Consider the following 26,073-nt stretch of genomic DNA (forward strand, 5'->3'; position numbering starts at 1 on the left):
TGGAATAGTCTGTACTAATATTTACTTTGATCCTGCCTCAAAATTGTGAAAGGATGTCAAGAATTTATTACAGTGACAATGATAGCTGCTTGGTCCTGGGTAAGATGAACTGTATTTATGTTCATGAGAGTGAACTTTTAATTTCTATCCCTTCAGAAAGACATCACATAAAATTAGTAACCACTGTGTCTGCATTATTTCTTTTATATTTTATCTTAGAGAAAGCACTTTAAATACAGCAACATTAAGGGTACTTATAAAGCTCTTTGCGCTCAAGATCAGTGATTGAAAATATGGGCATTTATTTTCAGCATTTTTGGGTCCTTGAATTTGCCTTTGGAAAAGTCCTGTTTAAATGCTGACCAGCTCTGCCCTTGCTCAGTTCCTATCATTTATAACATCCAATTGGAAGATAACAAACCTGATAAGATAGGGAGGACATGCATTCTTGATGAACTGGTGTATCTGATTTTCTGTTGTGCCTACTTGTGTGTTGTCAGGGATTCTTTGTGCAAGCACTGAAGCTATAAAGTGTGTACGTTTTTAAATTATTGCTAGTCACTGAGAAACAGACAATAAAAAAATTCCTGTTACTTTAAGCAATGACATTAATACAAAAAATTAGTTTACTTATCTTAATGCTCACCTATGTGTCCTCATCTGTCCTTCATAAGACTGGCTTTTTAAAATAAGTTAAAAGCTAATTTTGCAAAGAAGACAAAATGCCCATGAGATACCGTGGAATTGAGTTGACCTGTTAGTCATCCAGGTCTTTGCTCAGAATGATGTGCTCAAATCCTAACAGATTGCAGTGTTGCCATCTCTTAAGAATCACTGATTAATCACTTACCACAGCCCTGTGGTGCATTGTGGATGGACACTAAAGAAATGGACTCCACTTTTAAGAATTTTCTTGTCCAACCATGGAAATATGATGAGAATATGTGGCTATGATTTAAGAATTTTGACAAGAATTCCATGACTAAGTGGAAAATGCTCTATCATATATCAACTGAATGACTTCAAAGAAGCCATTTGGTTATGCTGAACATCAATCAGTCTTCTTGTTTATGGAATGGAGATTGAATTAGTATTCTTTACCTGTTTGTGAAGGCCTTCGCAGAAAATTATTTTACAAATGAAAGAACGTTGTACAAAAGCTGGTTGTAAAGGTTTGTACTTAGGAGTCTTAAAGTGGAGGAAGTTACAACAATGTGCTACTCAGGGTAAGCAACCTCGGACTCAGGATTACATGGGCTGGGACATTAGAGACCAGGTTGCTGAAGCCCTGCCCTAAACCAGGCTGCCCGAACAGTTGTTCACTGGACTGCTGGTCATCTGCTTTTTTTTTTTTTTTTTTTCAGTTGAAATAGTTAAAAGGAATTCTAGTGGAATTGAAAAAAGTTAATTAAATGAATATGAATGAAATGTTTAAAGGGGATTTGCATGTATATATTTTAATTTTTAGTAAACTTTTTATTCAAGTAGATAATATATTTCAAAACACAAGATGAACACTCCCTTAAAATGAGCACCCTTATAAAAAAATTGCACAAAAATCTCCCTAAAATCAAGTCAGAAAATTGCCCCAAAGGGTAGCTGCTCTAGTACACTTAATATTTTTTGTTATTTTTGCCTTTTCTTGCAGCTATATGAACGAGATCATATTGTAGTACTCAGTGGGCCTAATTTAGTTCAATATTATATTTTGTTTCATTTATACTGTTTCATGCATCAATAACCATTATTTATCATTGCTCAATTTAATCTAATGGATAAATACACCACAATTTATTTATGCATTTTACTACAATGAACATTTAGCTTCTTTCCAGTTTTATTATATCTTATTATTACAAATAATGCTGTTTCAGACGTTCCTGTATGTGCGTTTTGGTACATACATGCACACACTTATGTTGGCTAGATTTCTGGGCCATGGTATATGTGCATATTCAGCTTTAGAAGGTACTGCCAAACACTACTCAGAAGTTGTCTGAAGACATTTATCCACTTAGCTGTTTTGTACTTTCTACATGCTGGTGTAGTCAGTCTATGATCTTAGCTATTCTAATGGATTTGTAGTCAAACCACACTGTGGATTTAATTTGCATTTCCTTAATAACTAGTACACCCAACACCTTTACATATACTTAGCCATTTGGATATATTCTACTTTTAAAACACCTATTCAAGTTTTTAGCTCATTTATTAAATTCCTCACTGATTGTAGGAAGTTTTCATGTAGTCTGCATACCAGTCTGTTGTTGGATATATACGTTGTGAACATCTTCCTTTAGGCTTAACCTTGCCTTTTTATTGTTATAATAGTGTCTCCTGATAATAAAAGTTCTGAATTTCAATTTATCAACCTCTCTCATTATGGATAGAGCATTAGGTGTCTTGTTTAAAAAGTCTTTGACAATCCCAATGCAATTATATATTTTCCTATGTTATTTTATGGAAGTTTTATTTTTCTGCCTTTCACATTTAGATCTAGTAAATATCTGAAATTGTTTTGTTATAATGTCTGGAAGGAGTCTGGATACATATTTTTTCCAAATGAATAACCAATTTTCCCCAAAAAACTTATTGAAAAAAATTACGCTTTCCTTTATTGCTCTGTGATAACATTTTGGTTCTATAAGCAATAACTTAACATGCATGGTCCTCTATAAGAAAATTTATTTAATTTTTTGATGGAGTAGATTTTATTGCATTTTTTTATTACCATTTATTCCCCCTATACCTTCTTTCTCCTCCCCCACTGTCTCCCCACTGCAATCACCACACTGTTGTCCATGTTCATGAGTTCTTTCTCATTTTTTTCTTTGCTCAATCCCTCCACCCCCAAGCTGTCAGCTTGCTCTCTATCTATGAGACTGTTTCTGTTTTGTTTGTTAGTTCAGTTTGTTCATTAGATTCCACATATGAGTAAAATCAGATAAATTCCCAGAAATAGAATCACAGGGTCATAAGGCAGTTACATTTTAAATTTTTTGAGGTAACTCCATACTGCTTTCCACAGTGGCTACACCAGTCTGTATTCCCACCAGCAGTGTGTAAGGGGTTTCCCTTTTTCACATCCTCACTAACACTTGTTGTTTGTTAATTTATTGATGATGACCATTCTGACAGGTGTGAGGTGATATCTCATTGTGGTTTTAATTTGCGTTTCTCTGATGATTAATGGCATTGAGCCTCTTTTCATATGTATTGGCCATCTGTATGTCCTCTTTGGAGAAGTGTCTATTTAGGTCCTTTGCCCATTTTTAAATTGGATTATTAGTATTTCTGTGTTGGGTTTTATACGTTCTTTATAAATTTTGGATATTAACCCCTTATCAGATGTAGTGACGAATAGGTTCTCCCAGTCAGTGAGTTGTCTTTTCATTTAGTTGTTTTCCTTTGTTGTGCGAAAACTTTTCAGTAGGATGTAGTCCCATTTGTTTCTTTTTTCTTTTGTTTCCTGTGCCTGGGGAGATATATCTGATAAAATGCTGCTATGAGCAATGTCTGAGATTTTGCTGCCTGTGTTTTCTTCTGTGGTTTTTATGGTCATAGGTCTAACATTTAAGTCTTTGATCGATTTTGAATTTATTCTTGTGGTGTAAGAAGATGATCTAGTTTCATTTTTCTGCACATATCTGTCCAATTTTCCCAACACCATTTATTAAATAAGCTACCTTTAGTCCATTATGTGTTTGCTTCCTCTGTTGAATATTAATTGACTATTAAAATGTGGGTTTATTTATGGGCTCTTTATTCTGTTCCATTGACCTGTGCCTGTTTTTGTGCCAGTATAAGGCTGTTTTTATTACTATGACTTTATAATATAGTTTGATATTGCGTAGCATGATTTCTCCAACTTTGTTCTTTCTTAAGATTGCTGTTGTTATGTCAGGTCTTTTGTGGTTCCATAGAAATTTTTGAGGCCATTTTAAATTAAATTCTATGTTGGAGATTTATTTCAGATACTGAAGGCAGTCTGGATACAGACTAAAATAAATTTTCCATTTGAGATTACTTTGGATCTCATGAGTAAACTTAATTCAGACCAGCAACTCACTTGCCAGTTTCTCAGGGGAGATTTATGGACAAGCAAAATTCCTCTGGCCTCTAGTATATTATGACTTTTATATGTATTTGTATGTGTTTGTATACGCATGCATGCATGCATGTTTGTTTGGTTATTGACATTTATCCTGCCCTGTGCGTAGGAGATAGACTACTTTGGGAACTGAGAATTAGGCAGGGTTATTGTATAGCTTTCCTATTAGAGAAGAGTCATGAGTTTTATTTTCTGTCCTCAGCCCCATAAGCAGTTACCAAGCTACGAACTTGAGTTCAGCAGAATGCTTCACAGAAAAAAAAGATAAATTCGAGGTTATTTGAGCTCCCATTATCTCAGCCTTTTCATATTTTTTGCTATCAATGCTGTGATAGTTTGTATTATTTTAAACCAAACATTGTGTCTCCTATACTACCCAGCATAACGTTTTCCTAAGATACCTTACTTTGTAATTTTTTTTCTCCAACAAGAGGATAAATGTGTGTTTCCCGACTGCCTAAATGGATGAAAATCCCTGGAAGACTGACTATATACAGAGTAGAAGAGCCTCAAGTCAAAGACAAAATTTCTGAATCCTAAATGAGACCTAATTTCCTAGGCTTAAAGAAGAAAAATATCAATGATTTATTTGATCGATTCTGTAGGATGAAGATAATTAAAAAAAAAAAAAAACTCAACAAACCAATTAAGACCAAATCCAGAAGAATCCATTTATGAGACCATCTTGGTGTAATGGGTTATCTTACCCAGTGGAAAATTTTCATATAGAGTATGAGTCTGCAGTAGCTATTTGGGTTATACAAATACTAATTCATCCAACAAATATCACAGATGCCCTGAGGAGTTAGGAAAAGATGGTGTGGACTTGCTTTCTCCTTAGTTAAGTGACTTCCAAGCTTAGAATCTCATATTTTATAGCAACAAATTACTTCTCAGCCATAAGAGCAAGTACTCACAAAGCTTTCCACTCAATATAATTTTGAGAATGACGAAACTGGAAGTGGGGCAATCTGCCTTTTCTTCTCATAAATGCCTTACTAAATCTTGGGAACCTGACTGAATACAACAATCAACATTGCCACCTTTCTGTTTTTCCCATTTCTCTAAAAGAATTCTCCAGCTCTGTACTGGGCAGTAAATGAGTCCATAGCAATGAGTCAATCAAAATAGGTAGTTGATTGGCACTCAAAAATCAATTTAATGTGAATGTGCGATTAAGTTTATATGTGGCTACAAAATTCATATCAGCAGAACTTTAAGTTACTAGATCTCACTACACTTTGTGTGTTTTAGTGTTGATGAGCCCTTTATTCATGGCCTGACTTAGAGGGAGGTGTTTATGTATTTGCTGCTTCTAATTATGTGTCCTGGAAAACTATCTGATGATTCAGTCCGGTTTCTTCCAACTTTGTTTTAATCCTCACCTGAGGATATGTTTATTGATTTTAGAGAAAGGGAGGGAGGGAGGGAGGGAGAGAGAGAGAGAGGGAGAGAGAGAGAGAGAGAGAGAGAGAGAGAGAAAGAGAGAGAGAGAGAGAGAGAGAGAGAGAGAGAGAGAGAGAGAGAGAGATGGAACATAGATAGGTTGCCTCTCATGAGCATCCCAACAGGGGATTGAACATGCAGTCTTTTGGTGTACAAGAGGATACTCCAACCAATAACAAGACTCCTTCCAACTACATTTGCATTTTAATAAGGGGTGTTTCAAAGGCTTCATGATTTAAAAACTAGCACTCAACAGTAGAGAATGAGCTGAGCAGATGCTAGTGTGCAGAAGGATTTTTCTGACTCTCAGATTTCTTCAATATGATATCTCAAAGTGGGAAGTCACTTATTCTGTCACTATAAGGACAGATAAACTTGATGAGCCCAATTTTTTTCTGCATAATCCTTTGACCTGAAAGAGAATGTTCATTTCCTTTCTTTTTCCCCCTCCTGCTGACATAGCATCTTAGTAATCAAAAGAGCAGAATCCAATTGCAGGGATTTAGGCCCAGGGCAAGACTGATGTGCTTAATATTTTTAGGATCAACCAGAAATATACCAAATTTGTCAAAGTTTGTGTTCTGTTATCTGCCTTGAGCCATCCTTGTATAAAATAGAACAAAAACAAAATAGCCCCTATTTTCAGGTGTTTGCACTTAGAATAGAGTTTATTAAACAGCCCTCTAACCCCTATAAAGAGGGTCTTCTAGATGCTTAGATTTTGTAAAATCTAATAATTTGACTCTTTTCTTCTTTCTTAGCCTGATGTACAAGTTAAGAAATGATAAAAAAAAAAAAAAAAGAAAAAATCAATATGAAGAAATGACATTATTTATCTATGGTGGGGGGAAAAACACCAAAATAGTCCTTGCCAAACATGTTATTTAATCTGTCACTACACATTAGATCTCATTCCACTTTTTCTTTAAATATTTGATTTAGAGGATTATAATACTATTCAGGTATCTAAAATATGATCTGTTTGGTAATCCCCATTAAAAGAAATTCTAACTTCACTCCCTTTAGGATGCCAGGTTGGGACTTAAATCTGGGTTTAGGGATAGGTGACTTGTATTAGTTACCTGTTGCCACATAACAAATTTCTCCAAAATCCAATGGCTTAAAACACATTTATTATGTGGCAGTCTGTTGGTCAGTAATCTGGGTGTGGTAACTGGGCACTGTACTTCAGGATCGTCCATAAGATGCAATCAAGGTGCCAGCTGGGCTATCGTCATCTTAAATCTCCATTGGGGAAAGATTTGCTTTCGAACTCAGGTGGTTCTTGGCAGGCTTCAGTTCCTTATGGATTGTTGCACTGAAGGCTTTAATTCTTTGCTATTGAACACATTTCAAGATGCAGTCTGATACTTTTCCCAGGTTCAGTGTTTAAAAAACATTCTTAATATGCTGATACTCCAAAGTCATAAAGTGCTGATATTTCTCCAGGTGAAAAGTAAAGCTATGATTCATTTTAATTTTGATAAATAGGAGTCTGACTTTCTCTTCTTTAGAATAATTGGTCATAAGGCAGAATGGAAGAGCTGAGATATTATTGATCTGTAGAGCGGTTAACAGAAAGCAGAACTGAAATACTAGTATTTTTCCATTGTGTTTATTTCTTTCAGGAATACAAACTCTTGCACGTCCAAACAAATTCAGTCTTTCTGTTTAATAAATAGCTGAGAATAAGTATTAGCATTTCAGGCTTGTTACTGAAATGGAACCTAAAATTGTCAAAATAGCCATTTGATTCTAAGTTGGGCTTAATAAATATTTACTCAAAGATGAATAGTTAAATTAATAATGAACAGTTTCATATATTCTACTTTAAGAAATTTGGTTCCTTAGAAGCCAGTTAGAAGCTCTGATCTTGTTAAAAAGATATCCAACAGAGTAAAAATTGAGGAGTATTGGGAAAATTGAGGATTGAAATGAGTGCTGCTTAACATGTAATGGAATTAATTTCTCCCTTCTTGGTGTTCTGTTAGAATTCTTAATATTCCAATTAGTAGGCACTTCAAATACAAAACCTCTTTGCCTTTACCAAGGTCCCCATTCAAGCAATCACTCTCCCTTGACTAGGCTAGAGAAATAACCTCCTAAATAGCCTCTCTACTTTTAGACTTGTCTAATTTCTTTGCTTTCTAAAAAATAGACAAGGACAAATGCACCACAGTAGGATATGATGTCAATAGTGGAGGATGTTTTGTGTGGGAGTGGGGCAGGCAAGAGGTATATGGGAACTCTTTGTATGTTCTGCTCAATTTATTACTGTGAATCTAAACTGTGCTAAAAATTGTTTATTAATTTTTTAAAAAGCCACAAGACTTTTTCAAAACAGCTAATTTTCCCCCCCTCTACTCAGAATCATACAAAATTTTCCATCCCTATAAAAATAAAATGATATCCTCACCATGACTTACCACGTCTGGTTCGGGCTACTTTCTTGACATCATTCCCACCTGGTCCTTTTAGTTTCAGCAAATGCTTCTCAAACACACCAGTCAGTTTGCTACATCTGCCTTGTTGCATGTCCACTTTGTCTAGTGGAACTCTCTCCTCCCAGATATCTGCATGTGCTGTTCTCTTCAGTCTGTGCCAACGAGGCACTTGCTCTCCTGTCAAAGAGGCCCTTCCTCACCATTGAACCTTACATCACTCTCCTCCCTCTGTCTCTATCCTCTGACGCCGTTTATGCATCTGGGTGCTGCAATATAAACCTTTTATTCTGACCATAAAATAGAGTGGAGACTTTCAAAAGCATTGCTAACTATCATAGTATATTATCACATTCAAGTAATCAGTGGTGATATATTAAATGTATACTAGATGTAAGCTTCTTGTTCTTGGAAGACAGAATAATAAAAAGGATGTGAAGTTGCTTAACTTTTAGGGTACTTCAGGATAAAATAAATTTGTTGATGTCTTAACTGAATCTATGTCATTATATGCATTAAATCAGGACTTCAAGTGACTGTTGATATCACATATAGAAACATACTGTCCTTTAAATATTACCTGTCTTATATGTAATATGAAAAAAAGCCTCTTCAGAGCAGGTCACAGTCCCCCAAGCTCAAGAAGTTCATGGTGATGCTGAAGAATATAAAAGATTTCAGAAAATAAGGACTGCTATCCCCCAGGAAGGAGAGAGACTGATGAAATCAGGTCACCATCAGGTGTTCTTAACTTTAGTGCCATGGAGCACTGTGGCAGTCAGCTGTGGCCTCTGACCATGGCTACAGCCAAATAAATAAATAATAAATAAAAGTTTGTAAATGCATAAAATAACATATAGAGGATTACAAGCAAAATCAATTTTATTGAACTTCTGTTCTTTCTGTGGATTTCTTGGAGACCCATGAACCCAAAATGAAGAATCTCTCCACCTCTAGTAATTAGAAGACTGTCCAAGTATGGGACCTGTGAAACTGAATCAGTTCCGTGAACCTCGGTTCCTCAGCTGCAAAATGAGAATAGCAGCAGTGACTTATGGTAACCCCAAGGCACAGAGTTCGGGGCTAAATAAAACAATGCTGTAAACAGGTTAGCAAAGTGCATATAGTCTTTAAGTACCTGAAATATGTTATTTTTTAGGATTTTATATACTCCCCCACTCCACTATGTTGACTGAGGCAGAGTAAGCTCCCCAGGGGGGAAACGGGGGTGGGGTGGAGTGGGCAAAATTCTTCTATCTACCCACATGCTTTTCAGTTTCAATCAGAAGAAAAATGTCTGTTTCTTTTTGAAGTATCTATCTCTATTACTGAGGTAAAAATTGTTAAATGTTTGCTTCAGTAGCCAGTCAGGAGCAGGCTGTTCAAGTTTTATGTTTCTAAATGTTGCTGTCTTCTGAATGGGTGAAAATGTCTGTTCAACACAAAATTTTATATATATGTGTATTGAATTGGCCAAAAATTTGATTAGTTTTTTCCATATGATGGCTCTAGTAGTGCTTAGTTGTCTTTAATTTCATTCAAAACTATTTTGTTAGGTTGTTTTGTGAAAGCTGTCATATCAGTGTACATTAAAAATAAACTTATCAAAATTGGTAAATTTTTATGCCACCATGTCAATATTAAAGATGGAAGGAAATGCTCAACATTTTCAGCATATTATGCTTTATTGTTTCAAGAAAGGTAAAAAACAATTGAAACACAAAAAAAGATTTGTGCAGTGTATGGAGAAGGTGCTGTGACTGATTATATGTGTCAAAAATGGTTTGCAAAGTTTATTGGTACCATTGAGATTTTGGCCATATAACTCTTTGCTGTGGGGCTGTCTTATGCATTGGAAAATGTTTAGCAGCGCCCCTGGCCTCTACCCACTAGAAGCCAATAGTGGGAGACAGCCGACATACTCAAAATATCCAAATCAATAAAATTATTGGTGAAAATGAAAAATGTATCTTTTATTTTATGGGGAAAAAAATGGACGTTTTTGGCCAACCCAATATATATATATAAAGATCTTCTGAAGAAAAAAAAAGATTGGAAAAGAGACATTTGTGGAGATCGAAGCTTTGAATATTTCCATTCAAAATTTAAGTAGATTTAAATGAACTATCTCTGTGAACATGCCAATTATAAGCAGACAGAGAAAACATTCCATGGAAACTCAAACATTCATGGGTTTGATGTGGTAAGTAAATATACTAACTTAAATTGACTTGAAGATTAGCAGGCACATGATGTCTTTTTCTAACAGACAGACAAATATGGTATATTTATTTCTCTTTCCAGGACTTAACATTTGTATTTTTTAAAAAAACAAGTCACACATTTGATGTACGTTCAATAACTGGAAGCTTCTTTGTTGGAAATCTCTCACAACCATGTACCAGACTATCCACTTAAATAAAAGGAAGTTGCCATCCTTGGACTAAGTCACTTAGAAAAATGCAAACGTGTCTATGGTGCTAACCAAGGAAATTCTGTGCTGTTGAATAGTAAAAGTTTATTTTATTTGGACAGATGAGGCCAGCATTAGTTCATTCATCAGTGAACAAATATTTATATAATACCAAAATGGATGTTAAAGGAACAATATTAATTTGTGTGTAATCAAATATGAGTGATTAAGAGACTGCTTTTTGCCTCCCTATCCTCCATTTCTCCCTTTCCCTGCAATTCTGATTGAGTTGAGAGCTAAAACCCCTGTATTAAACAAAATCAAGAGGGTTAATTGAATGGATCTTATAAGGTTTTGAAATATGATGAGTTTCATGGAAATAATTTCATATTAAGGGAAGAGAGAGAGTGAGGAATGCCGACTTTGTCCAAAAACTATAGGTCAGCTGCAGGCCAGCATTTTGTGGTGCACTGATCATAACTTTCTCTGCCCCAACCTTTTCCTTAGGGAGCCATATAAAGGCTTTAGGAAGGGAAGGTAGTAAAACTAAGTAAGCACAAGATATTTGCAACTTTTGGACTATATGACTGGTGGTAGCATGAGCAGGGGTAAAGGGAACGTTTACTATGCTTAGAATAACTGATTAAGCTTATTAAAGCTGGAGAAATAGTCAGGTATAGTGAAATAGAGGCAGAGAAGGCCATCTCATATCAGAGATGGGGTAACATGGAAGAGCACCTCAGCCACCAAGGTAGGAGGAGCTGTAACATTTGCGGACACTTTTAAACATGACAGGGAAATTTTTAAATAGCTAACTAAGGTGAGAAGTGAAACCTGGAAGTGCTGGAATTATGTACTTGGAAATGAAGCATATAAACATATCTAAAAAATATGATTATTGATCTGATATGTTCTCAGACTATTGAACCACGTCCAGACCCACTAAATCAGAAACTCTGGGAGTGGAGTCTAACAATCTGAGTTTGAATGTCGATGTGCACTCTGAGAGCTACTCAATGGTTTGACGTTTGAGGTCTGTCATCAGCTATTGGTTTGGAGCAGTGGCTCTCAACCAAGGCAAGTTTTGCTCCCCAGGAGACATTGGCAGTGTCTGAAAACATTTTTCTTGTCACAGCTGGGGGCAGAAGTGCCACTGACAACTAATGTGAAGAGTTCAGGGAGGCTGACAAATGTTCTGCAACTCACAGGACAGTCCCCTACAATAAGGAATTACCTGTCCTAAAATGTCAGTAGAGCTAAGTTTGAGAATCCCTGGCCTAGAACAACAGTTTTCAACTTGTGCACATTGTAATCATATAGAGAGCCTTAAAATTATTGCTGTTTGCATCTCTTTTCAAAGATTTAAAATTATTTGGTATAGGGATTAGTCTAGGAAACATGAGTTGAGAACCACAGGACTAGAAGCTTTTAAAAAAAAAAACATTTGCCTAATACTCTCTTTACAATTAATAAAGAGGCTCTTTTGTTATGTCTTTTCTCTGGATTTTTAAAAAATATGTTTTATTGATTATACTGTTACAATTGTCCCAGTTTCCCTTCCCTCTGCTCCCTTCCACCTGGTGGCCCCACTCCCTCCAGTCCCCCCCCCCTTTTAGTCCATGTCCATTGGTTGTGCATATAGTTCTTCTCAACCTCTTCCTGTCTATTCCATTCCCTCCTACCATGCTTCTTAATTCCTGTAATATCTTCCTCCGTTACCCCATTCCCCCTCCCTGCTGACCTCCCCCCAATATGTTCCCCACCCCTATAGTTCTTTTTCCACTCTCGTTGCCTATTTAGTTTGCCTTTGTTTCGATTCCCTAGCTTCTGTTGTTGGTTGTTGTGATGCAGTTTTCATTTTAATGTTCATAGTTTTGACCCTCCTTTTTCTAAACCAGTCCCTTTAACATCTCATATAATAGTGGTTTGGATCTAATGAACTCTTTCAGTTTTATTTTGTCCTGGAAGCACTTTCTCTGCCCTTCTATTCTGAATGACAATTTTGCTGGATAGAGTATTCATGGCTGTAGGTTTTGGATTTTCATTACTTTGAATATTTCTTGCCAGTTCCTTCTTGCCTGCAGGGTCTCCCTTAAGAAGTCAGCTGATAGTCTAATTGAGACCCCTTTGTACATGATTCTTTTCTTCTCTCTTGCTGCTTTTAAGATTCTCTCTTTATCTTTAATTTTTGACAATTTGATTATAATGTGTCTTGGAGTGTTTCTCCCTGGGTCCAGTTTTTCTGAACTCTCTGTGCTTCCTGGACCTGTAAGTTTATTTCCTTCCCCAAGTTTGGGAAGTTCTGCTTCATTACTTTTTCACTTAATTTTTCAATTTCTAGTTCTTCTTCTTCGTCCTCTGGTAATCCTATAATCTGTATGTTCAATCTCTTATAGCTGTCCCAGAGGTTTCTGATCCTCTTCTCACTTTCCTTGCTTTCTGTTTCCTCTTTCTGCACTGGTTGACTGTTCCTTTTCTATGTTCTGGTTTGTTGATTTGATCTCTGGATTTTATTTCCTCACCACTTGTCTTGTATGTGTTTTTGTTCTTTTCAGTATGAGTGGCTTTCAGTCCTTTCTCGTCTTGTTCCAAATCTTTTTTAATTCTGTAAGCCACCTAATGACTATAGGTCTGAATTGAGCCTCTGGAAGGTTTCTTATTTGTTTATCTGTCAGATTCTTCATCTGTTGCCTGGTGAGCTGCGTCACCGGGATTTCTATAGTTGTCTGCCTCGTTTTGACAGATTTGCATTTTGCTTTGCTTCTGGGATAGGCTATAGGGAGTGGAGCCTGTGTACTCTTAACAACCTGGCAACAGGCAGCAATTGGCAACCTTTTTCCCCACGCTATGGCACTTTGTAGTCACTACACAGCGACGGGTGGCAATCTGCAACATATTTTGCAGCGCTGTGGCACTTTGTGTGGGGGCGGGGGTCCAAGATGGATTCCTGCCAGTTATTCTCTGCTGGGAGACTGGGATCCATCCTCCCGCCCTCTGGGCCTCACCGTAGGAGGCAATGCGGGGGCTGCCTTTCCCAGCGTTGGGGTTGCGAGCTTCCGGGGCTCAACTGCAGCCGGGATTGCTCTCCCTGCCACTGTCCCTGGTGCTACTGCAAACAGTGCTGCCCAGTTTCTCACCCCTCCTACCTGTCCGACGAACGCCGCTGGTTTATAACTTCATGTGTTGGGCTTCCGTGTAGTTTTATTTTCTGGAATTTCTAGTTATCTTTTGTTTTGAGGTAGTTGTATTCCTTTCAAGTTGTAGAGGGAGACCGAGCGTGTCAGTCTAAGCCTCCATCTTGGCCAGAAGTCTCAATAAAGAGGCTCCTGGATTAGGGATTTCATAAGCCAGCACTGGTGTGAGGACTATATATATTAGGAAAACCTTTGCCAGAGATGGGTAAACTGAGTGCTGGGAGAAAAGAACATCACATGTAAATATACTTGCTCAGGCTTTTTATGATTACTTGGGTCAGAGCTGCTCTTCCTTCATTCCATGTTTATGATCTGAGCTCATGCTATTAGCCTCATTCTTTTACTCCTACTATTCTCAAAACTTACAAACTCACTTACAAAGTCTGGATCTTACTGATTTAATACACTGATCCCCCAAGCAAGTATATTTATGATGTTTTGTTTCATTTTACCCCTAACATATGATCTCTAGAGGACAAAGGTTCCTTTGACCTTTATTAGCTCTCTCCTTGAGCCGAGAACAACACCAGTACCAAGAGAAAGGTTTAGTAAACAATTAATATTAGCTTTTCAAGTAGATGGTGACTATTGAGGAATTCAGCACAATGTTTAGAACTCTGTATGTCCAGGGAAGAAGGGTTAGACTGAGGACAGTGATGCATCTGGGTTTGTAATCCATTTCTAGTGATTATTGGATTTGGGCAAGAAATCATCTTCTCTGTGCCTTGATATCTTTGTCTGCAACAGTTACTCTTTAGAACTGTGGAAATTATTAAATGAGGTTAAGCATAGGGTGCATTTAGCACAGGGCTTGGAACATGGTTACCACTTCATTGATAGTGGCTTATAAACATTATTATTTCAGAAAATTCTGTTTTTATTTCTTCAAATGCATTCCCCTCTAAGTAAAGCTTCTATACCTGCTAATCAGTTATTTCAAAATCATTACTAGTTTAATTACTTAAAACTATCCACACTAAATAAGTGTATTTAAAAACCACTCAAATGAAAATAAGCCAAGGTTGTTTACTCAAAACTTGGTATAGCAAGGGAGTCAGTCAACCAGCATCACTTGGTTTTAGCAGAGACTCAAAGGTGGGCGGAGGAGTGTAAAATCTATATAAGGACAAAAGAGAAAGCTTCAGGTATTCTCTCATTGGAGACTGTTGACATGAGGAAGCTGGAGGCAGGCTAACTAGAGGCAAGGCATTTTGTGTGCTAAATTAATGGACTATATTTGGCTTTCTCTGGTTGGTTGGAATTGGAAGTCAGGGGAAAAGTTAGGGAAGCTGTCAGTAATGGACCAAGTACTGGCCATTGGGGCTGAATGCTACAGAGGGTGTGATTTAACTTCCTGAACTGGTTGCTGCAGTTTACAGGTTCGCTTTCCCTGCTGTTTGCTGCAGGTTGTGGGTAAGAGTTCTATTTTAGTATATGGTCTGGGCATCTTCTGGTTGTATATTCAGTCCTTCAGTATGAGGAGTAGGGATGCTTGTAGCAAATAAGGCCAATTTTAAGTAAAAGCGGTTGCATATCTGGTTAGGAGATGCTAAAGCAGTTACAATAAAATCCATTTGCTAATGCTGAAAATTCCTTTAAAGCCGAGCTTCATGTTAAAAATCAAGCTAATTTGCTTTGAGACTGTTATGTGATTTGAACCCTAAACTTTATTTATGCTTATTTAATCTTCACAGCTGTTCAAATTAAAGGGTTATGTTGGTGCCTATTTAGATCACAGATACACGTTTACATGTTGTACCCATGCTCACCAACTCTGCCCTTCATTTTTATCCACTCATTAATAATCACAAACTAATATGGATAATATAAACATTGAATAGATTGTATACTTAAGCTTTCAGACACTACTTTCAATGTTCAACATTTCTAAGTCCTAATCTATTCTTTCAGAGAAGGAAAAGCATGGGAAATTCCTATATCACAGCAGTCTGAGGATGCAAAAGCTACAAAATAATAGCAACACAACATTATTATTTCATTTATCTCAATCATCACAATTGAGGGGGGCTTTAGCAGTGCTAATACCCCTCCAAATTAGTTCAGAAAGTCTCCAGGAGTTATCTCGAATTGAATGTATCCCCTCTGGTTGCCTCAGATTTCACCATATTTTCTCTTGGCTACTGGCTTTAGGGGGAATCCTTCTTGTCTATTTTATCAAAGCTTCACAAAGCAGGTTTGCCTTGTCCCCTTGTTTCTTATAGAGGTGTCAGAAGTAAGAGTACTTAAAACTTACATGCAGATCCCTGTTCTTAGTGCCTAGAGGATTTGGAAGGTAGGCAATCTGTGAGGTTATGAAAAAATCCAAGAAAGGCTTGAAGCACAGTTTAGCTGAGCCTTGGCAGAGTATCTTATGATCCTCTCAAAATGAGAGGATGGAAGGCCCGCAAGGATGAGCTCATCTGCAAGTCGCCTCTCTACCCTCTCCTATGCCGTCCAGGAAGCTGTCACTAGACACTTTTATCACTGCACAGCTTCCAATAAGCGAAGGGGCTTTCTAAGCCCTCAGAGTAAAGCGGCAAACTAAACCTCTCAGCTGCAGTCTGACCTTGGCTCCTAGGCTATGATCTGTCCCACAGCTTGTGTTGCAGTCATCTGGCTCCTTCTGTTTCAGGGTTAGACTTGTTGATGCGTGGGGACAGAGGAGCGGATACATTTGGCTAGTCTTCCTTTCACTTTCTATGTAAGTAACAAGGTGGCTTAACCAAAAAGTGTTCACTGCATCTTTACTGGCCAAAGTAGTCAGACCCTGGCCTTGGCCTTGCCTTTCCTTGCATGTGTTTGGTAAATTGCAGCCCCAGGTCTGTGCTCAGAAGCTCAGCCAAAGACCCCCAGAGCAGAACTTACACAGATAACAACCGTTCCTAGACCTCTTCACAGCTTCCTTGTCTTGGTACCACCTTTGAGGCTGAAAATATCTGGCCTGTCAACATTTCTCTGCAACCTCCAAATTGTCCACTCAAACCAGTGCTTCAGTAATGCTGGTTAATATGAACTAATCTTTCGTCTTCCAAATTCTATTGGAATTCTGGGGACTTTCTCATCACTGTCTCTTCCTAGAATGGTGTGTTTATTAACTACTTATTAAAATAAATCCCTTCTTCTCATAACACTCATCATAGATCTACTTCCCTCATGTAATCTTGATTGATAAAATCAGATTTTTTAAAGCTTAACACTGAAATTATAAACTTCAATAAAGAGGAGTTTGAGCATATTAATAAATAGGAAATATTTTTTTGTCAAGAAGACATAGGCATTACAGTTTGGAATTATGTTAGTTCTGAGCAATTGTTTTTTCTTATTTTTCTCTCCCAAAGCTTAGTAAATTCAATCAATTCTCTAGATTGTGAGGCAGCAACTTTGGATATAAGTCCTTGTGTCCTATTCTAATTAAGTTTGTTTTTTTTCCTTATAGCTAGAAACATGGCAATCCAATGGCAATCTTTGATTTTACTTTTCTATAGCTGTAAAATATAGAGAATGAAACGGGCTTACTGCTCAAAAACAACTGAGTGATGAAAATTGAGAGAAATCACTGGGGATGATTAGACTGTGTGGAATAAAGTATCCACTTTTGTTAGAGGAAAATTTCTACTGACACAGGAACACTTGCTCTTATCTGAGCACAGGACATATATATTAGGTGAATTTTGAAATCCCTTTTGGTCTTACACTGCAGTAACACTGACATATATTTTCCTTAAAACTGTATTTGAAGTTTTAAATTTGTATTAATACAATTGCAAATTAAAAATAACCTTCACATATATTTTCTTTGTTTCCAAATCATTTGTTTTTTATATAAGGCAAATATTATTATTTTGTAACTAAAAACACTCAAATTCAGTAGTTTGAGTGAGTTGTACAATTTTGTAAATCTTGAAAGTGGTAGCTTTTTGTTTGTTTGTAAAAACCTCACTCCCTAGAGCCTCTTTCTGAGAATTGGGCTCTTCTCGTGGGTTTAAAGAGAGGTGCAGGATCTGAGTGAATGACAATTTCCTAATCTAATTAATTTCAAGCCTTGACTAGTGAAAGGGGAGAATAAAGACCCTGGTGGAAGAAAGGAGATGATTTGAGGAGAAATAATGCCAGAAGGTAACAGAGATATCATCCAAAGAAAATGTCTCTATTCTTCTGAGAAAGCAAAGGTATTGTAAAATTTCTAAGCGTATTGCAGGATTTTGCTGTAAACCTCTTCTTATCACCGTAGCCAAACACTTTCCTAGAATTAATGAAGTGATAAATACTGCATCTTGAATAGATTTTCTAGCTTTAGATTTAGAAGTGATGCAAAGAAAACAAGAAATGAAACATTTTATCCATGATCTCCTGAGGAGGCAGTGGAGACAGTTTGATATGAGGATTCAGTCGGAATGGGGCATGACCGAGCCTCAAGACGGAACATAGTACAGTAGTCCCTCGCTATATCATGGTTCACTTATCACAGCCTCACTGTATCGTGGGATTTTCAAACATATTATATTTAATTATTTATCACAGATTTTTTGCTATATCACAGGATTTTGTGGTACTGTATACATATGTTGTTAAAGTTACATAGGTTTAAGAGTGTAAAATAAATTTAAGGTTCCTACTTTGCAGGGGGGTTTGGAACGTAATACTCATGAGAAGTGAGGGAATACTGTATCTTAAATGGCAAGAGATATATACTAAGCTGCAACATATCCAAATTGGAGATGCCGGTATTTGAGAATTAACATGCCAAAAATAAGGCCTACATAGAATGGAGTGCCATATTTTTTGCTCCATAAGATGCACTTTTTTCCCCCAGGAGTGGAGGGAAAATGTTTGTGCATCTTACGGAGCTAACGTTGCATCACAGACCGTGATGTGTATTACCTGACCTGTCAGCAGTGGCGACAGTTGTTAGAAGAGGAAGCGGTGGGCCCACGTGAAACCCCTGGGGACACTTAAATGTCCCACTTTACTGCTGAATCTCAGTATGAAGATAGTGAAGAAAGCGATATCAGTGATTGTGAGCAACTGAGGTTCATAAATTCTGACACTAGCGATGATGAGTTCTTGGGGCTCCCAGAAAACTAGAAGAGTACTTGAACCTTAAAGTCTCTCCCCATTTGTTAATGACAGCGATGATGGTTCTTAATACCACTTTTGACTGCTGTTCACTTTACATTGTTGAAATATTATTCTGTTATATTTTATTAAATATTTTAGTACACCATTTGGTTCAGAATATTTTTTTTCTTGTTTTCCTCCTCTAAACCTAGGCAAATCTTATGGTCAAGTGCACTGTAGAACCTGAAAAAAAATCTCTTTTGTCCTTTTCAGTTTTTGTTTTATCTTTATAATTTCTTAACAACTTTCAACTATAACTAGATGCCTATCTGCTACCTAGATATGAATAGCCCAGTGGTAAAAAGAATGTCAAATATACATTAAAGGCAATTTTAGGCATCCCTTTATATTTGCCCAGGACCAGGCCCCAAACATCTTTAAGATATTTACTGAACCATCCTCTGACCTTTTATCTGTATGATTCTGATACTGAGTTCACATAAGGACCAAGATCATAAATCCATTTACTTATCTCTGAGTCTACCACTTGGGAGATGGGGAAATGGGAGGCACAGGAACCACAGGCATTTATGGAGCTCTGACTATCTTTTCTTACAAGTGCTGGGTCCTGGCATGAGGAGAGTGGGCACACCCTGTACAGTCCTTCTCTTCTTGAAAATGACATTCTAGTGGTAGATAGCAAACTACTTATCTTTTTTAGTTTGTTTTCTTAATACATATGCATATGATGTCTGGAATAATAAATGAATTATCAAAGTTTGAAAGGAGAAGTTTAAGATTCTGTAATCCACCTAAATGTCACAAAACAATAGTGCTCTTTATACAGTACTGGAAGATCAATGAAAATTTACTGAATCCATTAAAAAATTCCACACAAAAACATAAAAGGCTTTCATAACTAACCCTATAGGTCTCTGTAAAAGTAATAATGGTTAAAATGTTAATAATAATAATAACTAACATTTGATAGACTTTTTAGCTGCTGAGAACCCTCTATCCTCAAGGACATAAAAATCTATTATTTCTCATCATGCTTATTACAGTGCTAGGTATTATAATTGTGGCAGATTTTTCCACAAATGGCCCCACGAATATTCCTGTTCTCACATGTGGTCCAGAAATTTGATGCCTCTTTATCAAGAGTGGAGACTGTTTCCACTTCTTTTGAAACAGGATGGGTCTTGGTGTTAGCCTCTGTGAACAGAATGCAGTGGAAGTGATGCTGTGACTGCTGCTGTAAGTGACAAAAGGGGATGTCACCTCTGCCTGGCTGGCTCTCTCTCTGGGACATTTACATGAGGTCTCAGCCTTCAGATTGTGAGGAAGCCCAGGCCCCATAGGGAGTCTGCATGTCCAGATTTTGGTTGACAGATCCAGTCAAGTTCACAGCTGACATTGCATTAACTGCCAGACACGTGGAAGAGAGTTGTTAAAATGTTCTTATCTTCAGCCTGTTAACTGCCGGCTGATGGCGAGAGAACCAAGGATAAGCTATCCCCACACAAACTGCGGATTTCTGAGCAAAACAAATGATGTCATCATTGAAGCCTCTAGCTTTTGGGCTGCTTTTTTACCCGATGACAAATAACTGAAAAAAATAACCTACATGAGTTCATTTAATTCTCACAAGAATCATTTGAGGTAGATACTTACTAGCAACTCATTAGCATTCTTGTTTTGTAGAAGGGAAAAGTGGGAAACAATGAGATTAGGTAACTTTAAATGTCACACAGTTAGTAAATGGCAAATGTAAGTGCCCAATAAGTCACATATCACACTAAAAATGTTTTTTTAAAAAAGATTAAATGTGAACCGTTTCCCCCCAAAATGTTGTCTCCATGTAAGCTCACCCATCATCTACATTTGTACCTGCAGGCTCTGGAGAGACCCCAACCCCAGAATTTTATTTTGCAGTGCAGTTCCATTGTCGATGCAGGCAGAGGGAGGCTGGTTCTGTTAGCAGAGGGCTCCCACGTATGGTTCGGCCTGCACTCAGTTCCCAGTGGTCCCTGGTACCTTGTGCCTCCTGGATACTGCCCTGGGTCTCTGTCTCTGTTCTGATGACTGCATTTCTGGTGACTCTGCAGGTACAGCCTGCTCTGTGCGTGCCAAAGTTCTCCTGAGAGTAGTGAGGTGTTGCTATTAACCGCTAAGCAGTCCCCAACATTTGCATCTGTTTTACAGCCATTGATCAATGTGGTGAATACCTGTTAACCTGTCAATTTTCTATGTTCTCTAATGGTTCAAACACAAAAGCTCTCTATCTTATCATTCAAATTTAAACTTCACTCCAGCCTCTTCTGATCATCATTATTTTGTAACTAAAATTTTAATTAATATGTGTAAACATCCATATACATTGCAAGATAAGTTATTCATACAAGAATAGCATTTCCTGGGACAAAAATTAAGATACAAGACCTGTTAAATGTGGAGTAGATTTGAAGGACATGGAATGGAAGTTTTGAAATAATAAAATGTTTTAAACACTGTATGGTTAAAATAGAAAAATAACAACAAAGACTTATCATAATGTTATCCTTATATAATAAATACTATGCAAATTAACATGTGTACTTATATTTTAAAACTGCAAATCTCTAAGAATTTAATTCATTCATATTAAAATGTTAACCTATAACATATTTCCTTCAGAAGATTTTTTTTACAAAGTGCATATTTCCTACATGTTTAGAAAAAATAAAAAAGAAGTTTTATTTTATGTGAACAATAGAAAATTGAACTGGATCTTAAATTATTAATTTAATGTAATGCCCATGTCACTGAATTTTTATTTGCATTTTCTCTTGTGTGGTAGATGGCAAAAATGACCACATCCTTTATTCAACACTGTTCCCATTCCCTCTATAATGTGACTTTACAGTTTCTCACACAAGAGACAGAGTGTGGTCTTCCCTCCCTTGAGTCTAGACTGTCCCAATGAGTTGGTTTGGCCAACAGAACACAATGGAAGTGGTAGGGTGCTAGTTCCCAGCCTACAACTCAAAACTTGCATGTTTCTGCACCCTCTAACTAAAATATATATCTATATATTGAAAAAATATATATTTGATGCATTGGAATTTGAGTGAATGAAATATATTTTTAAAATTGTTTTTCCTTCTGCCTCTATGTAGTTTAACTTTAGGGGTATTGTCATTTGCTTTTTCTTCATCATCTGTTCATCTGACTAGATAATAACTCCAGAGAATCCAAAGGAGAATTCTAATTACTTTTTTGATGGATTATCAGTTGATCATTTAGAAATGATGGCATTTATTTTGATATAGTTGAAAGTATGAAAAAGGTGATGTCTCAGCTACAAATACTGATGAGTAACATCTCATCATGTGCAACCCAAGACATAATGAAATAGCAGATAGTACTGAAATGAGGGCCCCTCAGTATAATATTATAATATAATATAATAATGATTTCAAGCATTATTGGCCTGGCATTACATCTGATGTTTTTTTCCAGTAGATCAGCCTCCAAAAATAACAAGGAATATAAGAGATTTAAGTTATTCCTTCTGGGAAACAGAAAAGTAAGAGACTCATGATTTTAGACCTAAGCCCAAATAACAGAATAAGAGTTTCTCAAACCAAAATTCTATCTGATCATTGGTTCAAATCATGCAGTTATAATTCTCACTGGTTTTTAGAGACAATAAGAGGACTTTTGGTAATAATGCTTTAGTTGGAGGGAAAGAAAAATTGAGAGGTTATGAAAGACAACATACTTAACCTCTCCTTCGTTGACCCTGGGTTACACTGTCCTTGTTTTATTTGTTTATCCAAAAGTCCTTGGTATCATATTCCTTTTCTGGAGCAATTATCAGCCACACACTTCAGCAATGTGGAGGACTTGGTTTCTTATCTCTTTGCAGCACAATCTCAGAAGAAACCAATAAAACAGGAGATGCTAATGGGTGCTTACTCAGGACTTCAGTGATGGCTCTTAGTCAGGTTTGAGCTTTGCATATGTGAATCAATGGACCATTCAAAACAGATGCTACTGTAGCTAAACCTGAAGCAGTCTTTTCTCAGACTCCTAAATTATTTATCACTTCTCCCAGCATTTCTCATTTCTCTCCTTGCCTCAATATTTTTTCTTAAGAGTACAATTTGTAAAGATTTCATGTTTCTTTATTTGAAAGCACTTATGAGACCTCACAGACATACTCACATACAGCCTTTATTTAAAGGCAAAAGATGATGCGGCAAGAGTGAGTTCAGGCTAGCATTGGAAGTCCCAGTAGATGGTCGTAATCCCAGGCAGACCTAATTTGTCTCCAAGTTGAACTAACCAAGAGATGTGTGATGCATTTTGGCTTGGAGAGACTTAAAAGCAGAAATTCCTAATGGTGCTTTTATGTCCCTATGGTCAGTTAATCAAGCTGTTGTCAGGTATAAAAAAATTAAATAAACTGCCCTGTGGTCATACCATAAACAGCACATCGTAAATCCCAGTGCTCTTAGGTTGATCAATGGTCAAAGGCAGACATCAAGGCTTTCCTGGTGATGAAGCTAGATGTCAAGATATAATTGGGCTCTATCCAATATGCTCTTCATTTAAGCACATGTTTAAAACCCCTTCTTTCTTCTACCTTACTATACTGTGTACATTTATTTTGTCTCTTCTTTTACTTCCATATTATTTGCTCTATTTGTCTTTTTCTATGTATAAACCAACTTAATTGCTTGCTTTCTGCTTTCTTTCCTTGGATACTTACTAATCATTAGTAGATGCTTAGACTACCCAAACAAATTTTTAAAAAAAGATATTTCTGTTCTTCATCAGTTTATAGTCCAGTGTTCCTCTGTCTCTGAAGTTCTCATTTATGAAAGACAATATGTATTTAGAAATTTTGGAAGGAAGCTTCCCTCAGAAGGGAGTCAGGAAGCTTTAGGGTAAAAAAAGCTTGTCCCATGGGTAAATGGATGGTGTTGTTCTTGTAGGGCAACTGGTAAGGTTTAGTCTTAGGCCCATCCTACAAAAACAGTTTTCATCTCAGACAGTGTGGCATAAAATACTGAAATATCAGTTTGACCCTGAAAATACCTGGTGATAAAATGTGCTTTCTATTAAGTGCATCATTATGCAGGTGAAGGAGACCATACATCAGTGCTTAACTTGTTCTTAACTTTTTGCAGCTATTTCAGACATCTCTCTAGAATGACCTGAGGCTTTTTTTTCTTTCTTTCCTAAAATCATTCAGGATAGCCACCCTTCAGCAATGGTAATTGATTTATTTTTTTCTGAAGTGGAGGAGGAATTAATTTGCTGGTTGTAGCCTTGAGCAGAAGCAAATGTTGAAGTGACCTAATTCTCTGACTCTTTTCAGCATAACAGTGGAGGGTAAGAGTTAATAATATATGTTAATAATTATTATTATTATATAATCACACACACACAACCTCCTGGTTAAATTGTTCAAAGAGAAAAGTCTCCTCTTAGTAATTTTGGGTAATGGACCCTCAAAAGGAGTTTCAATAAACATACATAGATTTATTTTACTTGTTTCTGCTCTCCTCCCATATTCTGTTGGTCACAACATTTTGATGCTTCTAACTCTTCAATTTCTCTCATATCCCTTATTCTATTTTCCATTCACATTTCAACTGTACTAGTTCATTTACTCATCCTCCTTATCTGAAATGATATTTTAATATACAAACTTACTTCTCCGTCAGCAATGTTTAACCTCTTCATCCAGATTTTTCACTCTACCAACAGAAATACAGTTCTAAAACACAGGTTGAAATATTTAAATCTACTTTTAAATAACATTCCATGTCTCTTCAGTGTATGAATAAAATCAAAACCTCTAAAGATTCTGTCCTGCTCTATCTTTAATCCGTTTGATGCACAGATAAATTTGAGTTTCTCCCATGTGGCAGACACATTGGCGAGTCCCCCTAATGTCCCTGTTCAGTGTCACTCCAAGATCCCAGGCTTCCATCCTGTGCCTCTGCTCAGAAAATGTGGAGCTGGCTGCAGGCTGCCCATCGAGACAGGCAGAATAGCTCTTCCCCAACCTCTCACACTCCTTTTTTATTAGTTGTTTTGGCATTTTTAAACCTTTCATTATAGAAATGTTCAAATATACGTAATAGAGCAGTATAATAAAGACTCACGAACACCCGTCGCACACATTGAGCTCAGTTACCAGTGGTAGCCAAAGTTGCTTTATTTGTTTTCCCCATCCCTACTTCCATGTCCCTCCTGTTGGAATTTTTTTCTTAGAGTGTCTGCCCATCAGCTATTTGATTACCTTGAAGACAAGTGTGTCTAGGATAGGCAGGATATATTCTTGATATTTTTTGCTCTGTGTATTAGTTTTCCAAATAAGAAATTGATATGCTAGAAAAATTTTCAGATGACCAATTTAGTTGTTTAAAATTTTAAATCATGAATTTTTAAAACATATTTGATGGCTTTTAATCCATTGCAGTTACTATTCCAGTTGTTTCATCTTAACCAAAAATACTTTTAAATTGGCTTCTTTTTTTGTTTGTTTTGTTTTGTTGTTCTCAAAACAGCAGTAGTATTTAATAAACATTTTGCTTCTGGTATTAAAATATATAATATATTTCCTGCCTGCATCAGATCTAGAACCAGCCATTATTCTGAAAAGCTCTGCTTTTTTTCTGTGGAAAATGGAATTAAGAGTCCACTTCCGGATGAGCGGGTAATGATTGCTAATGTGCTGGGATACCAGCGCCTTTCATTGATTGAGACAAATGAAGATTTTTCTGAGAAGGTTTTATACTAATAGCTTGAATTTAAAATTTAAATGCAGGGATTTTTAATTAACTTTTGAAAATATTTTATGTCTGCATATATTTCTTGTATGTTAATTTTTGTTTTCACATACCATTAATATACTTATTTATTTGCCTCATCTAAAAATGTATATGGAATAGTTTCATAATAATGATACCAATGCAATTACTGAAAATACAGTTGTTATTACTGAACACTATTTTATACTTTTTGCAATTTTTTACCCTTAAGGTCTAATTTATTAGAGACAATTCAAATGACTTCTTTTAAAGTTTATTAAAGTAAATATCTTCTATGTGGTTAAGCTATTAATCTCTCTATCATCATCTCTTTATAATATACACACATGCATGTGCACACACATACACACTATGTTGTTCCATGCAATCACCTAAATATGGCGGCACCAGCACCATCCTCAATCAGTTGATTACGACAAACACCTTGTATACTTTTTTAATATTGACTAAAAATCAGTTAGAAACATAAATCGTTTGGTCCAATTGGAGGTAAGGGTCTTAGTATCTACATATGAGCATTGTGGAAAAGGCAGGCAATGATAAGAATTTCAATTTAAGAAAGGATAAATGGTCAGCTTAG

The sequence above is a fragment of the Furipterus horrens genome, unplaced genomic scaffold, assembly GCF_987537825.1.
Source record: "Furipterus horrens unplaced genomic scaffold, mFurHor1.1.pri manual_scaffold_6, whole genome shotgun sequence".
In the NCBI taxonomy this organism is placed as follows: Eukaryota; Metazoa; Chordata; class Mammalia; order Chiroptera; family Furipteridae; genus Furipterus; species Furipterus horrens.